The following is a 20,696-nucleotide window of genomic DNA, read 5'->3' as shown; positions in this document are numbered from 1 at the left end:
TTGAGGGGACTAGACATTCAGCCACCATGGTGATGCTAGCCCCTGTGTCTCTAAAGGCCTCAACTTTCAAGCCATTATGAGGGGCTCCTGTCTGTACTTGCTCAAAGTGTTTGGGCAAGCAGTGAAGTTGGCAAACCCCATGCCAGTTTCATAGACAAGAGTATCTGAGGTAGGGGACCTGGTTAGGCCAGAATCCACCTGTGCTCCAAAAGTACCCCACCCAAATTCGTGGGGGTGCTCCCACCACCTGGGGGACCACTGCTAACAGTGACAGGAGGCGTTGGAGCCTTACTTGGAGGTATGTTTTCCTTATTACCATTCTTTGGACAACAGCTGTCTGTTTTCCAATGTCCAACCTGTTTACAGGTATGGCAGTAAGGCTTTTTCTCTGTAGAGGAAGTGTTCTGGAGCCCACCCTTTCCATTGGAGATTTGGGGGCCTGGGGAAGTCTTCTCTTTGGTTTTATCCCCACCTTTCTCTTAAGGCTAGGTAGTCTCTTTCTTTTGGTCACCACCCTGGTTCTTAGGCCTGATCCTGGTTCTGACCCATTTGTCTGCCCTCTTACCCAATTCTTGTGGAGAGGTCAGATCGGAGTCCACCAGGTGCTGATGTAGAAGCTGATTTTGACAATTACTTAAGATTTGCTCTCTCATAATTAAATTATACAATCCTGTATAGTCTGTAACCTTACTTCCCAGCAACTAGCCCTCCAGAGCCTTAGTGGCACTTATAACAAATTCAGACCAGTCCTGAGTCTGTGTCTTCTGGGTCTCTCTGAACATTAACCTGTACTGTTCAGTGGTTATGCCTAACCCATCAATCAGAGCACTCTTCAGGACCAGGTAGTTTCTAGAATCCCCATCACTAACTGTGAGGAGTCTGTCTCGGCCTTTACCTTCAAAGGAGAGCCACAAGATTGCTGCCCACTGCTCCTGAGGGATCTGCTGTACTCTGCAGGCTCTCTCAGTGCAGTCATCCATTTGTGGATATCATCCCCAGCTTTGTAGGGGGGCACAATCTTACTCAGGTTTCTACTATCATAGGACCTGTCTTTATCCTTAGGGATAATGCCGCCACCAGTGGGTACTAACCCACTCTCTCTAGGCTGTCTTGCTCTAGCAAGTTTCTCTTGGGCCAGTGCAACCTCTAGTTCCCTCTTCTGGATCCTAAGCTCAGCCTCTCTCATGTTGGCCTCATGTTCCCTTCTCTGAGGGCTAGTCACCCCCCTTCTGGAGTGACCACGAGAACCTCTAGAAGCCTGGGAGGTATTGGATTCACCTGAGTGATTCCTCCTCCCCCTATGCTCCTTGTTAAGTCCACTTGGGGGTCTGGGTAAGGTCATCCGTAGCTCAGTCCCAAATACACTTAAGTTAGCCTGGGTAAGCCTGCTGGCTGGCACCTGACTAAGTCTACCATCATCAGAGTCACTGCTCCCTCCTTCTGTCTCCTCTTCTTCCTCCTCCTCATCAGGCTGAGTATTTCCAGTGACTTGGTCATCCTCATCTATCTGGACTACAGGGACAGGGGTGTCAGTATTGTCATCTTCAGTGGGAGAGCCTCCTTCAGCATTCCCTGTGGGGTCTGCTTTAGAGGTCTTTAGAGCTTCAGACTGGTCTAAAAGCTCTCTGCGGTTTTCTGCTGTAGGGGTTGGACTCGTTTTGAGACCTCTTGAGGCACAAAGCTGCCTCAATTCCTTAAAATTAAGCACAGCAAATTTGGATGGTGCCCTTGGAGGGTCACTCTCAACAGGGACAGTCCCAGTGGAACCCTCTGCTCCAGACATTGCTCTAGTGTGGGTGGATATGTTGCAATCTACCTACACTGGTGTTTACCTACTAAACCTATCTAGTAGTTGTAGTCAGGGTGTGCTACTCCCTATCCTCTACAACAACTAAGTTCAGCAGAACTTAAGTATACTAGTCTTGTTTTATATGTACCTAGCAGGTACCTGTATGATCTTTCAAATGATACTCTCAAAGATTGTAATGGTAAAACAACAGCAAGCTCAAATCCCAACCGCTGCTCACCAATGTGAGAAGTTGGCCTGGTATATGATGCTCACTAGTTCTAGTGATCACCTTGTACCATGCCAAGCAACCCTTATGATGATTGGTTGTAAGTCAACCTTATAGACCAGCTATCCTAGAGGTAGCGTGGACACAGCAGTCTTAGGCTAAACTCTGTAAAGGCATGTGAAGCAAGCTGTTTTACCATACACACTCCCCTTGAATACCAATCAATCAATCAATCAATGACATTTATAGAGCGCGCTACATACCCGTAGGGTCTCAAGGCGCTGGGGGGGGGGGGGGGGGGGGTGCCGCTACTGCTCGAACAGCCAGGTCTTCAGCTTCTTCCTGAAGGAGAGGTGGTCTTGGGTCAGGCGCAGGTCGGGAGGGAGGGAGTTCCAGGTCTTGGCGGCTAGGTAGGAGAAGGACCTTCCTCCTGTAGTCGCTCTTCGGATGCGGGGGACGTCGGCGAGGGCGTGGTTGGCTGATCGGAGGTGGCGTTTGGGAGCGTAGAAGTTGACTCGGCTGTTGAGGTAGCTCGGGCCTTGGTCGTGTAGGGCTTTGTGTGCGTGGGTGAGGAGGCGGAAGGTGATTCTTTTGTTGACGGGGAGCCAGTGAAGGTCTCTCAGATGTCCGGAGATGTGGCTGGTTTGTGGGATGTCGAGGATGAGTCTGGCTGAGGCGTTCTGGATCCGCTGGAGTCTCTTCTGGAGCTTGGCGGTGGTACCGGCGTAGAGGGCGTTGCCGTAGTCCAGTCGGCTGGTGACGAGGGCCTGGGTGACGGTCTTCCTGGTCTCGGTGGGGATCCACCAGAAGATCTTCCGTAGCATGCGAAGGATGTTGAAGCACGCCGAGGAGACGTTGTTGACTTGCCTGGTCATGGAGAGGGAGGAGTCCAGGATGAAGCCCAGGTTGCGTGCATGGTCTGTCGGTTTGGGTGCGGTGCCCACACAGATATATATTGAAAATATATATATATTTATTTACTACAAATATCCCCTATACTCTTTATGAGCACAAAGGCAAATGCGTTAAAACAAAACACAGTTTATATACACAAAAGATGCACAATATGGATAAGCCCTAGGGGCCACCTAAACCATATACTAAAATAGTGGTATAAGAACCACCTAGCTGAAAGGAAGTAGGCCTAGGGCCTTGGGAATCGCTGGAGCTGATCGGGACTAGCAGTGAAGAAGTCGGGAAAGGCCCGCGGGACTCGGGTGCAGTGCTGAAAGTGCACGCATACACCAATGCAATGTCAATGGTGCGTAAAAGTTTCAAAGTTAGTGTTTAATGAACCTTCCGGCTGACCTAGAAGGACAACACTTTAGACCTAGGCACTAGAGGTGTGTACCAGTGTAGGAACACCAGCGTTGCTGAGTTACCTCACCCACAGGAAGCGGGTGCACAGGTGCGAAGTAGTGTCGGTTTCGTCACGCAGGTCGATGGTGCTTGGAGCTGAAGATGCTGCAGGCGTCGAGACGAGAAGAGTTCCGGTGGATCCAAGGGTGGATCTGAAGTGGTTGAAGACCTGAAAGCAGAGGGGACAATGTTCAAAGTCACTAGCCAGTGACTACCGTGGAACTAGGATGGAACCAGGCGATGTCGGGTGCAAACAGGCGATGAGGTGCAGCTTGTCTCCTCAGCCACGTGGACACGAAAAGGTCGAGGACGTCCAGGAGTCGATCATGAGCTGTCCCACAAATGCTCTAGCTGATGGCGGTGTCGGCAACTTGATGGGAGCAAACAGGCCTTGGCTAATGCAAGCCATGCAGGAAGTGGAAAAAGCTTATCACTCGGTCCAGCAAGGTCAGAGCGGGTGCTCCTTTTCACAGGAGTGAGGGCAAGTCTGGAGCAACCAGACCCGCAGTGTAAATTGTAGGTTTCATCGCCAAGATGGCCGCTGACCACGTGGCAAGTGGCCGGGATGGCGCGTCGAGTGGCATGATGCAAAAGGGCCCCACGCAGATCGTGGAGATGCTGGGGGGCTGATCTTTGGTGCAAGGGCTGCTCGGTTGTGGGGCTTCTCAAACCCCAAAGCACAGCGTCAAGGGACCCTTGGGTGCTGCGCAGTCAGCTTCTCGGGGGTCTTTTGAGATGTCCGGTCCCATGTCTCTCGGTGCCTCCACGGGTCCCTTCTTTGCAGGGACTGTGGATCGGGCTGTGAGAAGTCTGGGAGTCTGGGTCTCGTCGGGCTCTGGGCTCGGGCTCCGGCAGGAGGCAGCGGCAAAGCAGACATTGAGTTGCTGGATGGTGCCTGTGTTCACAGGGTGGCCACTCCTAGGCCAAAAGGGAGATGCTCTTCAGTCTTCTGTGCAGCAGAATGTCGAAGTCCAGTCGTCGTCTTAGTTTCAAGTTGATTCAGGATGATCTGATGTGCTATGGCACTGCTCCCACTCTTATTCCCAATCTGAGGTGTGGATCACCTGCTAGGTCCCTCCTCTGGGTGGGACCAGGAAGGGGGGCGGTTTCACCCCCTTTCCTTTGTCCAGCTCCGCGCCAGGACTGGAGCTGGAAAGCCCCAGCACCGGTTTGGACTGGCTTATGCACGAGGACACCTTGTGTACCCCGGGCATGTCTGATTCTATTCAGCCCTGTCCTACCCAATACACAAAATCATGTCTGGGGTGGTGCTCGCACCTCCCAAGGCAGGAAACCCTTTGTCCAAGCCTCCCTCGCTGGAAGGACTCCCAGCAGCAGGAGGTCAGACTTGTGTCTGTGGTGGCAGCATCCATTTTGTGATGCTGAGGCTCGAGTTTAACTTTAACCGGGGTTCAGGTTATGTACATGTCGTGTCCCTCTAGAAGGGTGGAAGGCTATCCCCGTCGACAGAACTGTTGAGGGGATAGTATTCTTAATCATATGACACCTTACTCAACATGTTTTGATAAAGCCAAACCAAAGTTAGCATATAACCGCGAGGATTATAATGCACTTAAGAGTATATGGTATGGCTATATCCCGAAACAGCTAAGGGAGTTGTTCCCGACAGCTGCATGCTAGAGCACCATCTCACATGAAACCAAGCACTCTGCCTCCAGGATTGCTGAGGCCTTCCATAGGAGTGGCTTATAGGTTAACATGTGTCCAGTTAGGGTTAGATATAGGGATACTATATCTAAGTAAGAGGTGATTAGACCAACTTACTCCAGCTGAGTGATCAGCCAGTTGTGTCAAATATGGAGGCCAGGCCAAGGGTGGCACAATACATGCTGCAGCCCCTGGTAGGCCTTGGATACACCTATGCCCTGGGTACCTATGGTACACTGTTACAGGGGCCTATAAGGTGAACCAGTTCCAATTGTGTGTGTACCTAAGGTACATGGAGTCCATTTTATGGAGAGAGCAATTGCCTGGGGCCCTGAATAGCAGGATCCCAGGCCAACTATGTCAAAAACCAGCTAAACACCAGGCAAAAAGTTTGGGGGTAACCATAGTCAGATATCCACCTTCCTACAATTGCTGGTTATTCACCCCCCTCTCTATAGCAGAGACAGATTTCAGCCCACTGTCAATAATTGCTGTAGAGAAGGTATCCCAGGTTGGCTCCAAGTCTAAGCTTGTCCCAGCTAAGTACTTTTCTTGGGCATTTAGGGTTATACTCAACTGATGCCTAATAGCCTTTAGATGTCAATTATTCTGGTCCAGAGAGCTCAAAGTTGGTATCTGTTCTGTATTGGTACCTCAAAATTTGGACAGTGGTTGGGAGTGAAGGGTCTGTCTCTTTTAATGGCAAGAGGTGTCTTACTGAGACGATTATAAAAATACCCAAATGGGCGCACAAGTACATCATTCTCTCTTTTTTTTTTTGTTTTGGAAAACCTTTATTGTTACTTCCACCAGATACAAGTATGGGCCTACAACCACCAGGGCCGGCCGCTAATCAGTTTCATCACAGCAAGTCAGTTAGGACACGACTCGGCAGCCCGGGAAGCGAAAGTGCCACAAATTCAGTTAAAACTGGCTATTAAGCATACCATGCGAATGACAGGATTTTAAAGGCTCCATTTTACAATATAAAAATAGAAGGATCAGGTGCCATACAATATCACAGAGTCGCATAAAGGGCGGGCAAAATAGTAGGATTTCCACAGTTAGACCGATCTCATTTGGGACAGTGGCGCTAAGGCGTACAATTCAGGATAAACAAGCATACAATCACAATTCGCACCAGGTAAGCGCCCGCCCAATGATACTGAAATTCCGCGAAAAGTATAGGCATAGATAAGAAAAATCGATAATTGACAGAAGAGTGGACCCATGACAGAAGAGTGGACCCACTATGCTGACCCAAAAAAGGAAGAAGCGAAAGAAAAGGCAAAAGGAAGGATACGAAAGAGAAAAAAGGGCCATAGAAACAATAAAGGCAAAACAAAAAATCCCCTCCCCCAACCCCCCACCCTGCACCCCTGCAGATGACTACAGCCTACCCCCCTAGCAGCGTGCCTGTCGCCCCAAAGAACTGAAACCCGAAATATAGGAAGAACAAAGAGAAATAAAGAAGAACTAAACCCCTACACTAAAAGTAGAAATGGAGGAGGGCTTTATCGTACGCATTCCCGGTCTCCCCCCACCGCCTTAACAAAGAATTCCCCACAAAGCTGACACAATCGAGCACAACACAATAGAAAATTACATTGGAGGAAACTATTAACCCCGCCCGGTCTCCGTTAACCTAGTGAAGCAATCCCGTTACCGATGAAACCACAGTGTGAAACCCAAAACAATAGTCTCAACCTTGACCCGTCGATCAAATTTACTGATTCCCTCCGATAAGTAGAGCCCCATCGTCAAATTGTCAAAATATACACAGAAGGTGCCGAAATACAGTCTGTTAGATGGAGAAAGGATGGCAAATCCCAAAGTAGATGGCCGGTTCCAACGATACCACTCCCCGACTCCAAGGCCAGACACTGTCCCATCCGCCATCTTGATGGACCAGCTGGGAAGGGGGTGCGACACAATCCAACACAGTTCACAGTTCCGACCAAAAGTTTCCAGAGTGGGAACAGCAGTCAAGTGTTCCGCTGGTAGCGAAACCAAAGATTCGGACCATATAGTCGATACGCAAATCTCAGCATATTCAATCAGTTCCACTTCTGTAGGGGCAGGCACAGCTCCATACACCGGGTCCGAATGCACCGCTGGGGTGTCTGTCGGGAGTAGAGCTGGCCGCCGGGTCCCGGGCAACGAGTCAGGGTCCTGTCCCGATCTTCTAATTCCATCTGCTGCCGACATCAGTTTCCAGACCTGGGCCTCCATAGTCACCTGAAGTGCCTCGAGGGCTGCCAGCACTAACCGCAATGACGGGCCGCACTTAGCCCGCTCCGCCGGGTTTCGCATAACATCAGGCATAGTGATCCCCTCGGAGAGTCGCCCTCCCCGGGGGAAGAGTAGTCAGAGCAGGAATGAGCCGTGAGGGACAGATCAGCAACATGCGTTCGCGCGCCAAGTCTCCAACCCAAGGGCACTGGCGATGCAAACGCTAGGCCTCCGGGTCAGGGGCCCCCGCCACACCGCCTCGGGCGTCACTCGTCTCCTCACCTTCGATACGAGACCAGGCAGCAGATCGGCAGCAAAGCAATCCAAAAGATGTCGAAAGTTCCATGGACCGGACCCTGCCGCCCTCACCGGTCCGCTGTTGTTCAACTAGGACCCAGCTGGACCAGCACTCGAGACCCCGGCTTCCAGACTGGGTTAGGCCTCAAGTCAAACCTCGGCGTTACTCCACTCCACAATGTCGGAAAAGTCTCAGGATTGTTCCATCGGACTGCAGATTAGTTCATAGACACGGATATGGGGCGGAATATCAGGATAGATGACAGGATCTTCGAGCGAAAGACGGAGGTCAGCGGAGCCGGGAGACTATGCGGCCATCTTGCTTGCTGTCGTAGCTCCTCCTCCAAGTACATCATTCTCATTCGGAGTTAGAGAGGCTGCTCTAAGCAAAACAGTTGCGACATGCTGAGGCTATTTAAAATTAACAATGACACAATCGCCCCTACAGGACTTTCTTGAATTGCCAAACCAATTTACCCTTCTAGTTGTTAGAGTTTGGTCGGAGTAATTGGTTGGGAACCCACAGTGCCTGTGCAACCATGAGACCGTTTTATTTTTAAGTGAATCATGTGATTCCTGAGGGGATTGAGCCTGACTAAGATCTAGAGGAGGAACATTGGAAAGAATAACTACATAAGGCGCACAATCTGGTGGAAGATTAATAGAACGACTTTTCTTGGGTGCAGATACTCCAATAATACTTACAGGTGCCGCTGATACCTGTACGGTTTGACAGCCCTCTGGCGGACCTGGTATAACTACTTTGTTTAAACTGGGCCTCCCAGCAAGCGGCTTCGGGACAGTGTCATTGAGTGGTACACCCCTCTCTTTGGACCTAGGGCTGTCAATCTTACCAATGTCCGCATCTAAGAGACTGCCCAGTCTAGACACTTCAGCTGTAAGTAGGTCTATTTTGTCCACAAATGGTTTGACAATAGCTTCAAGTTTTCCCTCTATAATACTAGCTAATAAGTCAAATTGCTCAGTGTTAAAATTAGCAGCACTGTTCTTAATCAAAGTCTCATTGTCGCAGACAGTATTCTTTGGTGTATTTTCAACTCTTCTCTTGTTATTGTTTCTCCCACGCTTAATTTGTAATTTTCTACAGGCCCTCATTGTTCTCAGGGCGGGATATCATCAGATGCTTCAGGGGAATCCTGGTTAGGAGCCGGCGTTGCTGATATTTCTGTTAGTATAACGTCAGAATCACAATTAAAGTCCACAGACACTACAGTATCGGCTATAGGAGATGTAGAAGGTAAGTCAGATGGGCTCTCCCGGCCCAACGACTTTCTCCGGTCATTGCTAATCTTATTCACAACTTTTACTAAATAATTATCCATAGTAGATTTATGTTTGGACATTTTGAATGCTGATAGTTGATCCCAAGAACTGTGGGTATGTAGGGTACAGACAATTGGTGTCAGGAAGTAATGTTTTTAGTCTGCACAGAGGCACCAGAAGCATATAAACACTACATTAAAAATAAAGTCATATAAAAAAGTCTTTGTTTTTAAACTTGCAGCCTAGAGGGGTTGCCCAGCCCAGCCTCATCCTGCACTGGACTGCCACAGACAGTCCCGCCCTTGTCCCGGGCTTCTCCCGGCGCTGCCCGCGCACTTCCCGAGGGATAGGAGGCGCTCCGGTCTTTGTTGGCGCCACCGGGCGCAGCCTGTGACGTCCCAGGTGCGCCTCTGCCACTGGGGCACCTGGGAAGGGTAGTCTACTGCTGGCCGTTTCCCTCACGGCGCTCGGTGACCTGCAACAAGGGTGGTGAGCAGGTACGAGGCTAAGCCGTTGCCTTCACGGCGATGTCAGAGCCTGCTGCTGTCCAAAAACGCCCCCCTCAGAGCGGTCGGCGCTCCGGTCTTTGTTGGCGCCTCCGGGCGCAGCCTGTGACGTCCCAGGTGCGCCTCTGCCACTGGGGCACCTGGGAAGGGTAGTCCACTGCTGGCCGTTTCCCTCACGGCGTTCGGTGACCTGCAACAAGGGTGGTGAGCAGGTACGGGGCTAAGCCGTTGCCTTCACGGCGATGTCAGAGCCTGCTGCGGTCCAAAAACGCCCTTTTCTACTCAATGTTTCTGGGGAGTGGATGCACCCTCTGTACCTTTGCTTTAAACTCTTCTTTATGCGTTTCCTCCAATTCCTCTTATTCCTCAACAGCTTTGATTCCAGGCGGGGGAAGCTGGGATCATTTCTGGCCCTATACATCCTAGTTTCCCCTTTTGCAGTCAATGTCTCTGTCTCAACCCTCAAGATAAGATAATGACTTTATTGCATGATTAATGAAAACCTTCGCAAACAAGTAAAACATTCACAAGATGTAGCTTCACCTTTAAAAGATGCTAAAAGATTACAAATATGTTGTAATTCAATAAAATTACAGAGGAATAAAAAACTTGTAGGTAAGATAATTCTTCATAGTTAATAAGATAGATCAACATAAGGCTTGTTCTCGTGGATGGATGCACCCCATGAAGTGATGTTTGTGGAGAATACAAAGTCGATGAACTCGAAGCCAGCCCGTGCTGACTGCTGAAAGCTTGGCAACCAAGGAAATATTCGTAGGTCTTAATCAGAGCACTAATAGAGAGGGTTGTTATACTTGACTCATAAGCCCGCTGGCATAGCATAAAGACCGATAACTTGTGGATCTTCCAGGCTTAACTTTGCGTTTGCTTCCCTCAAGACATTAGAACCTTATATTTCTGCGTTCTGTTCTAGGTTGTTGTAGTAATGAGCCACGAAGTAAGTAGAAACTTCTTTATTCAGAATAAGTTGAACCTGCACCCTCAGCGTGCTGGTGCCAGTGATGTTCTGTCAAGGGCAGCTACACCAACATTCTAAGGCTGCCTTCCTCTCAAGGTTCTAAGAAGTTACCAAGGGGAAACGAGGGAGGGGTGGGAGGAAGGTGCCAAAATGAGAGGATATAACACATCTTCCTCGCTGAAGGAAAGAAAGGTGAAAGGGGGAAGAAAGGGCAAGTGCGGTATCTGAAAAACATAACATCTTGTGGTCTTGCGCAGAAGACCTAACAACCATGAGTGAAATTACATTGAATGCCAGTAACCATAATCAAACCATTGTGTAGTCTTGGTGCCAACCCAGAGAATTTCTTGGCATTATCCCTCTTCTCACCGGAACCTCGTCAGACCTGGTACTCTGGGTAAGAGGCCTGCTCAGCTCCCTGTTTCCCACTTCCTTCTGGCTTATGGCCACCCGATCCATGCTCCATTTTCTCCCATCTTCTAGTATGATCACATTCTTTTTAACCGCTCCCTTTTTCTCTGGAGCATAATACTTGTCGCCTTTACCACTTAGATTCTCAGGTTTCCTAATGTAAACTCTTTGCCCCTGTCTGGGAGACTTGACCTTTGCACCCCATTTCCTGTCATACCACTCTGTGTTCTACTTTTGTCTGGATTTCACCTTCTTACTGAACTCCTCTGGATTGACTACTATCTTGTCTTTCGGGCTCAGCCAGTTGGGGGACAACTTTGAGCCTGCCTTCCTCCCCCTCAACAATTCAAAAGGAGTATGACCTGTGGAGAGACTAGGTGTAGTATGGTATGACCATAGCATAGCTCTAATAGATCATTCAATCGGCTTCCCTGACTTAACTGCCAATTGAATGCACTCCTTTATCATACGATTAGCCTTTGGGCAATACAATGGAGTGCGTAAGTGGGAAATGGACATGTCCTTTAGAAACTCCTTCATCTCCTCTGACACCAACTGAACCCAATTATCTGTAACAATAGTGGAGGGAACACCCTCCTTTGAAAACATATCACTCAAGAATACTTTTGTATTTGATTTTGTAGTTGATACACTAAGCGGGGAAGCGCCACCATTTTAAAAATAGTTGATCTGCCATAGATCGTTAAAGGCATGCGAGACCAAACCTTCAAGTCTTCGCATGCGCGCTGTCCCATACCGGAGTGAGGTTGCGGTCACGGGAGGCATTCGCCTTTTCCGACAAGTACACCCCCAAGTATTTCATCCCATCGGTAACAAGCTGCAGGCCAGAAGCCCATGTGCCCACCCGCCGCCGGCCTCCCAGGACCCACAACGTCGATTTACCCAGGTTTAGATACAGGCCGGAGGTTTCACCAAAAATCTGTAGGATAGGAAGCAGCGCTAGACCTGTCTAGGTCTGTAATGAAAAACAAGACGTCATCGGCATATAGTGCTATTTTGTCAGTGAGGCCTGGTGCCCACCTAAAACACTTAGTTGGGCATCCATGCGGACCCCCGCCTCCAAGTGCTCCATCGCGAGCGCGAAAAGATAGGGGGAGGGGGGACAGCCCTGCTGAGTGCCCCTCCTGACCAGGAAGGTGCGCAAAATGGCCCCCCACCCACTCGCACATACGCCGTAAGGCCCATATACAATAACTGGAGATACGCCATGAATCGCGGGCCAAAATTAAGGCACTGCAGCAGGGCAAATAAATAGATCTAGCTCAGGGAATCAAATGCCCTGTCCATATCTGCTAGAAATAATGCCGTCTGCTCCCCCAATCTCTCCCAAGCCGAGATCGCAACATTGGAGCGCCTAATATTGTGGCGAGTCGCCCTCCGAGGCATGAAACCCGCCTGGTCGGGGTGGACTAGATCCGCGATATGGGGCCTGAGCCTATTAGCCAAGGCCTTAGCAAGGACCTTGGCCTCAGTATTGAGTAACGATATGGGGCGGTAAGACGCATGATTTTCGGGGGGCCTGCCCGGTTTCAAAAAGACTACTACTTCTGCATGCCTCCAGTCTGGGGGGAGCGAACCCCCTACGCGTGCCTCCTCGACCACCGGACGAAAATGTGGGCCCAGCTGCGTATGGAACCGCCGAAAAAACTCACACGGGAAGACGTTGGGCCCAGGGGCCTTGCCGGGACTCAGCTAGCCCAGAGCTGAGCCCAGCTAATCGTCAGATAGTGGCGTGTCTAATAAGCCCCGCACGTCGTCTGTGACCGACCGCGGGGGAAGATCATCGATAAATCGCTGCACTACATCATCCGCCAAACACTCCCTGGGAGCATACAGCTCCTCATAGTATGCTGCGAAGCTCTCTGCGATCGCCGAGGGCTCTGTGAAGGGCACCCCCTCCGGATCTACCAACTGGGGTAGAGGTTGTGCATGGAGCGTACCCTGACATAAGCGGTGCAGCATCTTACTTGATTTGTTGCCCCATTGGTAAACACGGCTGCGCGTGGCCAGCCAGGCCTACTGCGCCTCTTCCATCAAAACTGCAGTGTATTGCTGCTGAGCCAGTGCAAGTTGGCGTCTGGCCGGTCCGCCACCTTCCTCCCGGCCCCTCCGCTCCAGCACCTCGATGGCCACCTCCCGCTGCACCAAGTCTCTTTGCCGCTCCCTACGCGCCGCTGCACACCAGGATATGTCAACACCCCGTATCATGGACTTTAATGCCTCCCATAGGATAGCCGGGGAGTCTATGGATCCCACATTGGAAACCAGGTAGTCGTGAATCTCTTTGGTCAACTGCTCCCTATGCTCATCTTTCAGAAGGTGCCACCCTGACATGCGCCACCGGAAGGGCTGTCTACCCGGGCCTATCCGAAAAGTAAAGACTACCGGTGAGTGGTCCGAAAGGGCTCTCAGCAGGATTGTGGCCAACACTATTCTATGTGTAAGTCCCCTAGGGACAAAGATGTAGTCCAGTCTGGAAAATGAGTCGTGCATCGTTGAAAAGTACGTGTACTCCCTACGCAAACCGTGTATATTTTTCCATGCGTCCACCCAGTCAAGTCCTGTAGCCAGGGCGTGTAGTTTCGTGGTAGGCCCCCCCACCCCAGCTGTTACCCCACTCCGCCACCTGTCGCAGCCCGGGTCCGTCACATCATTCCTGTCCCCCCTGACCACAGCCAGGGCATCCGGCACGCCGCCCCAAAGAGTCATAAGGCGCTCCACTAGAGGCCACTGCAAGGGCGGCGGAGTGTAAACACTGCCCAATGTCACCCTGTCTACCCCTAGCCTGCCCTGCACGATAACATATCTGCCCTGGGTGTCGGTCCAGAGTCTGTCATGTGTGACGGAGACCCTGCGGTGTATTAATATCGCGACCCCCCTCGACCCCCTCGTGAACCCTGAATGATATACCTGGTGTAACCAAAAGCGTGGCAAGCATGGCGCTTTCGTACCCAATGTAGTGGGTCTCCTGGAGAAGGAGGACATCAGCCCCGGCCCTTTTAGCATGACGAAGCACTGTCCCCTGTTTCATCTTATCCAGCACCCCGCGCACGTTCCAACTAAGTATGCGCAGGCTGCCAGGGGCTACCCGCCCTCCCCCCTCAGTGTCATACATGGTGGATATGTGTGTTCCTGCGGCTCGGCACGTTAGCAATATGGCATACAGGCAACAACAAAACATGCACAAACAGCCCCCCCTCGCAAACCCCCCCCTCCACCCCCACCCCGTCGCTAACCAACATGGAAGCACCTGTCGCGGTCGGATCTCAGCCAAGTCCCCAACGGGGGAACATGTGCCACCCCCTCCAATGGATCCCCAAACGATAACCCACAACACCAGGGCTTCACTGCTGCCCACCCACACCTGCGGGCCAGGCTCCCAGCCCTTAGAATCAAGCCCTACTAGACATCCCTTCATACCATACTGTAATGTCAAGGCAGAGGGTCCCCAGCGTCATTTTACTTCAGGTTGCTGCTCCGGTGACGGGTCCCCCGCCGTAGCGCGGAGCCAGAACGAGCTGCGACCAGACCGCGATCTCCTGTTCCTCCGCCGCTGACTCCGAAGACCCTCACGTGCCAGCCCACTCGAGGAAGAATCCGATTCTCTGCCCGGCGGCGTGTTGACGCGTAGCTTCACCGTTTCATCCGTCCACTTGAACACCTTCTCCAGGGAATCAAAGAATAACGTGCGTGATTGGAAGATGACCCTTAACCGGGCCGGGTACAACAGGGCGTACTGCAGCTTTAGGCCTCGAAGTTACGCCTTAGCAGCAAGGAAGGATTGTCGCTGCTGTTGCACTAGGCGTGTGTAGTCCGGAAAGATTAGCATGGTCGCGTTTTCACATGTGAAGGAGGTCTTGATCCGCGCCTGCCACAGGATAGCGTCCGGATCAGCATATTTAAGAAATTTAGCTATGATAGGTCTCGGGCCTGCCCCTGGGGGGGGTCTTCTGCATCAATGCCCTGTGGGCCTGCTCCACTACAAAACAATGAGACAGTACGTCCGGGGGGAGCCAGCTCTCCAACCACTGGGCCAGAAAACGTTCCACGTTGTCCCTCTCACAGCCCTCCGGAAATCCCACAAACCGTAGGTTGCTCCGCCGAGCCCGCCCTTCGGCATCCTCCACCCGCATGGCTAGGCCCTTCTGCAGCTTCTCCATGTCCGCAACCTTCTTCTTCAGGATAGACACATCATCTTCCACCTCCGAGATACGGGTCTCCGTGCCCGTGATGCATTCGATGGCGTTTCGAAGGTCTTGCCGGAGCAACATCACGTCCGAGCCCACCGCCCAATCTTGGCGTCGAGTATGTCCCTGGACTGGGTGATTGCTGCTAAGAGCGCTGCATTATCTGGTATCTGGCTCTGCGACCCCACAGCCCCAGCTGTGAGGCCTGCTTCCGTGAATTTGTCTATAGGCCCCTCCTTAGTATGGCCTCCGGGGCGATCACGCGTCATCGCTGCTCAGCACTTTTTGCCAGAAGGCACCTCCTGCGTAGGGGCTCCGAGTCCAGCAAATCAGCGGCCAAGCCAACCAAAGATCCCTCCAGCGGCCACTTCCCCCCTATCCAGAGGCGGTCCACTTCCAGCACAGCGGGCCACGGCCCTAATCTCAGCCCACAGGGGTTATACCACTGCTCCGGCCGCGGCAAGAATGTGTGGGGCCAGCCTGATCCGGGGCATCCCCGCCATGGCACTCCTCACCGGCATCTCTCAACACCAGACACCCCTTCCTCGTCCCCAGCCGCCTCCGTGTCCCGACTAGACCACCGACCGTCCCCGCCACCACTCGCAGCAACCACCAACAGCTCACGACAGAGGAGTGGAGGAGGGGAAAATGTAGAAGGGGGGTCCTGGGCACACTCACTGTCCCAGCAAATCTTCTCCAGCTCCCCGCACCACGCCGGGCCCTCAGGCCACGCGCCGACACCCCCAGGGACAGCGCGGCGAATCCCAGCCACACTCCGCAGATCCGGTCAGCCGAGCCTCCTCAATTAGACCACCTGGGGTGACACCTCGTCCCTCGCCGCAGTCATAGGGCTCACCGTTGGATCAGACGATGTGCCAGGCCCAGTCTCAGACTGCCTCCTCCGGGCGCCGAAGTAAGTCCAAAATGGCTGCCGCAGCCGCCAGCCTCATTGGCAGATCCCGCTGTTCAGGGACAGCCAGAGCACTGGCCCCTGCCGACCCGCCGCCACAGCAAGCATCATCTTTCTCCACTGGGTCAGGGGACCGGACCCTCTCGGGCCCGCTCTGTGCCGACTGCGCCTCTCCAGCCTCGCCGACCGCGAGGTGCCCCTGCCAGCTCGGCTAATCACTGGGGGTCCTGGTCTGTCCTCTGCCGGCCCCTCTGTAGGCCGCGCCGCCTCTGCCCGGTTCCCGCACCTCGCCACTGCCAGGAATCCGCCTACACAGCCGCCGGAGGATCGCTGCCAGGTAAGCGACCTCACTGGGGCAAAGAGCTGTGAAAGGGACGTCTAAGGGCAGGATTTTATATCAGGATAGTTGAAGGCTGGTCGGAGCTCAAGCACTACGTGACCGCCATTGCCGCTGGCCAAGCCACGCCCCCGTGCCTTGTACTTTTTGATTCATCACTCATTTCACAATCATAACAGTCCTTCACTTTTTCTTCCATTAAATGATCCGTTCCAGGGAACCAATATTCAGATCCTAACTTGCCTTGCAGAGACTCCTCCCCAAGTGCCCTTCATGTGTGAGATCAATTATTTGGTTTCTCAGCCCATCTGGAGGAACAATTTTCCCTGACTTAAGTAGAAACCTCACCTCAATCGACAAGTCATCTCTTACGTTCCAAAATGGTTGTATGTCCCCTGGAAGGTATTTACATTTGTTGGGCCATCCCTTGATTACATAAGCTTTTACGTTGTTTAGGATGTCATCCTGCTCCATGTGATAGTCCCATTGGTTTTTCGTTACAGCTGGGAGCCTTCACTCCAGAATACCCTTGTTGCCTGCGGATTCTGCATGCTCCTTTTCCACAGGTGCCCTTGATAAGTAATCAGCTACTTTATTCTTTTGACCCGGAACATAAACCATTTTGAAATTGAAGCCTTGCAGGCCCAGTACCCACTTAGCAATGCAGGGAGTCATGTTTTCCATGTCCTTATTGGTGAACAGATACAGTAAGGGTTTGTGGTCTGTACATACTTCGAAAGGTAGGCCCCATACATAGAAACAGAAATGTTTTAACACCCAATAAACTGCCAACGCCGCTTTTTCTACAGTAGAATAGTTTGATTTCGCCCCAGACAGGGTTCTAGAAGTCAAAGCTACTACTTTCCATTTGATGTCAATCCTTTGTGATAGTGTTGCCCCAATTCCTTTCCTACTGGCATCCGTGGAAATGATAGTGTCTTTGTCCACATCGAAGTTTCCAATGAATGGGTCTGAAATGATGCTTCCTATTGATCTTTGATTCAGAAAAGGGGGTGGTGATGAACAGAGTGTCTGAATTGAGCAGACCACTCTTACCCAGTCCAAAGATCAGGGCTTGATCCATCACCGTTATTTATCTCACTGCCCCATCCCAGCTCAGAACCTGGCTATATGCAAATCAGTCTGTCCCTGGCCCAGTGCATCATGGGAACAGGGCAGACTAAACTACCAAGCCAATTCTTCACCAGAAAGGAGACAAGCTACCGGGGACCGGTTTCTGGCATTTCAGCCGTCTTCGGCCCGGCTTGCTTGAATCCTGATGGAGCAGTGAGAAAGGGACTCATGTCTGAGTATACCCTGTCACACCTATAGTGGCCAAAAATGATTCAGAAAAGGGGGTGGTGATGAACAGAGTGTCTGAATTGAGCAGACCACTCTTACCCAGTCCAAAGATCAGGGCTTGATCCATCACCGTTATTTATCTCACTGCCCCATCCCAGCTCAGAACCTGGCTATATGCAAATCAGTCTGTCCCTGGCCCAGTGCATCATGGGAACAGGGCAGACTAAACTACCGAGCCAATTCTTCACCAGAAAGGAGACAAGCTACTGGGGACCGGTTTCTGGCATTTCAGCCGTCTTCGGCCCGGCTTGCTTGAATCCTGATGGAGCAGTGAGAAAGGGACTCAAGTCTGAGTATACCCTGCCACACCTATAGTGGCCAAAAATGATTCAGAAAAGGGGGTGGTGATGAACAGAGTGTCTGAATTGAGCAGACCACTCTTACCCAGGCCAAAGATCAGGGCTTGATCCATCACCGTTATTTATCTCACTGCCCCATCCCAGCTCAGAACCTGGCTATATGCAAATCAGTCTGTCCCTGGCCCAGTGCATCATGGGAACAGGGCAGACTAAACTACCAAGCCAATTCTTCACCAGATAGGAGACAAGCTACCGGGGACCGGTTTCTGGCATTTCAGCCGTCTTCGGCCCGGCTTGCTTGAATCCTGATGGAGCAGTGAGAAAGGGACTCATGTCTGAGTATACCCTGCCACACCTATAGTGGCCAAAAATGATTCAGAAAAGGGGGTGGTGATGAACAGAGTGTCTGAATTGAGCAGACCACTCTTACCCAGTCCAAAGATCAGGGCTTGATCCATCACCGTTATTTATCTCACTGCCCCATCCCAGCTCAGAACCTGGCAATATGCAAATCAGTCTGTCCCTGGCCCAGTGCATCATGGGAACAGGGCAGACTAAACTACCAAGCCAATTCTTCACCAGAAAGGAGACAAGCTACCGGGGACCGGTTTCTGGCATTTCAGCCGTCTTCGGCCCGGCTTGCTTGAATCCTGATGGAGCAGTGAGAAAGGGACTCATGTCTGAGTATACCCTGCCACACCTATAGTGGCCAAAAATGATTCAGAAAAGGGGGTGGTGATGAACAGAGTGTCTGAATTGAGCAGACCACTCTTACCCAGTCCAAAGATCAGGGCTTGATCCATCACCGTTATTTATCTCACTGCCCCATCCCAGCTCAGAACCTGGCTATATGCAAATCAGTCTGTCCCTGGCCCAGTGCATCATGGGAACAGGGCAGACTAAACTACCGAGCCAATTCTTCACCAGAAAGGAGACAAGCTACTGGGGACCGGTTTCTGGCATTTCAGCCGTCTTCGGCCCGGCTTGCTTGAATCCTGATGGAGCAGTGAGAAAGGGACTCAAGTCTGAGTATACCCTGCCACACCTATAGTGGCCAAAAATGATTCAGAAAAGGGGGTGGTGATGAACAGAGTGTCTGAATTGAGCAGACCACTCTTACCCAGGCCAAAGATCAGGGCTTGATCCATCACCGTTATTTATCTCACTGCCCCATCCCAGCTCAGAACCTGGCTATATGCAAATCAGTCTGTCCCTGGCCCAGTGCATCATGGGAACAGGGCAGACTAAACTACCAAGCCAATTCTTCACCAGATAGGAGACAAGCTACCGGGGACCGGTTTCTGGCATTTCAGCCGTCTTCGGCCCGGCTTGCTTGAATCCTGATGGAGCAGTGAGAAAGGGACTCATGTCTGAGTATACCCTGCCACACCTATAGTGGCCAAAAATGATTCAGAAAAGGGGGTGGTGATGAACAGAGTGTCTGAATTGAGCAGACCACTCTTACCCAGTCCAAAGATCAGGGCTTGATCCATCACCGTTATTTATCTCACTGCCCCATCCCAGCTCAGAACCTGGCAATATGCAAATCAGTCTGTCCCTGGCCCAGTGCATCATGGGAACAGGGCAGACTAAACTACCAAGCCAATTCTTCACCAGAAAGGAGACAAGCTACCGGGGACCGGTTTCTGGCATTTCAGCCGTCTTCGGCCCGGCTTGCTTGAATCCTGATGGAGCAGTGAGAAAGGGACTCATGTCTGAGTATACCCTGCCACACCTATAGTGGCCAAAAATGATTCAGAAAAGGGGGTGGTGATGAACAGAGTGTCTGAATTGAGCAGACCACTCTTACCCAGTCCAAAGATCAGGGCTTGATCCATCACCGTTATTTATCTCACTGCCCCATCCCAGCTCAGAACCTGGCTATATGCAAATCAGTCTGTCCCTGGCCCAGTGCATCATGGGAACAGGGCAGACTAAACTACCAAGCCAATTCTTCACCAGAAAGGAGACAAGCTACCGGGGACCGGTTTCTGGCATTTCAGCCGTCTTCGGCCCGGCTTGCTTGAATCCTGATGGAGCAGTGAGAAAGGGACTCATGTCTGAGTATACCCTGCCACACCTATAGTGGCCAAAAATGATTCAGAAAAGGGGGTGGTGATGAACAGAGTGTCTGAATTGAGCAGACCACTCTTACCCAGTCCAAAGATCAGGGCTTGATCCATCACCGTTATTTATCTCACTGCCCCATCCCAGCTCAGAACCTGGCTATGTGCAAATCAGTCTGTCCCTGGCCCAGTGCATCATGGGAACAGGGCAGACTAAACTACCAAGCCAATTCTTCACCAGAAAGGAGACAAGCTACCGGGGACCGGTTTCTGGCATTTCAGCCGTCTTCGGCCCGGCTTGCTTGAATCCTGATGGAGCAGTGAGAAAGGGACTCATGTCTGAGTATACCCTGCCACACCTATAGTGGCCAAAAATGATTCAGAAAAGGGGGTGGTGATGAACAGAGTGTCTGAATTGAGCAGACCACTCTTACCCAGTCCAAAGATCAGGGCTTGATCCATCACCGTTATTTATCTCACTGCCCCATCCCAGCTCAGAACCTGGCTATATGCAAATCAGTCTGTCCCTGGCCCAGTGCATCATGGGAACAGGGCAGACTAAACTACCAAGCCAATTCTTCACCAGAAAGGAGACAAGCTACCGGGGACCGGTTTCTGGCATTTCAGCCGTCTTCGGCCCGGCTTGCTTGAATCCTGATGGAGCAGTGAGAAAGGGACTCATGTCTGAGTATACCCTGCCACACCTATAGTTGCCAAAAATGATTCAGAAAAGGGGGTGGTGATGAACAGAGTGTCTGAATTG

Source organism: Lissotriton vulgaris, chromosome 7 (assembly GCF_964263255.1).
Source record: "Lissotriton vulgaris chromosome 7, aLisVul1.2, whole genome shotgun sequence".
Lineage (NCBI taxonomy): Eukaryota > Metazoa > Chordata > Amphibia > Caudata > Salamandridae > Lissotriton > Lissotriton vulgaris.
This window is presented reverse-complemented; position numbering follows the sequence as displayed.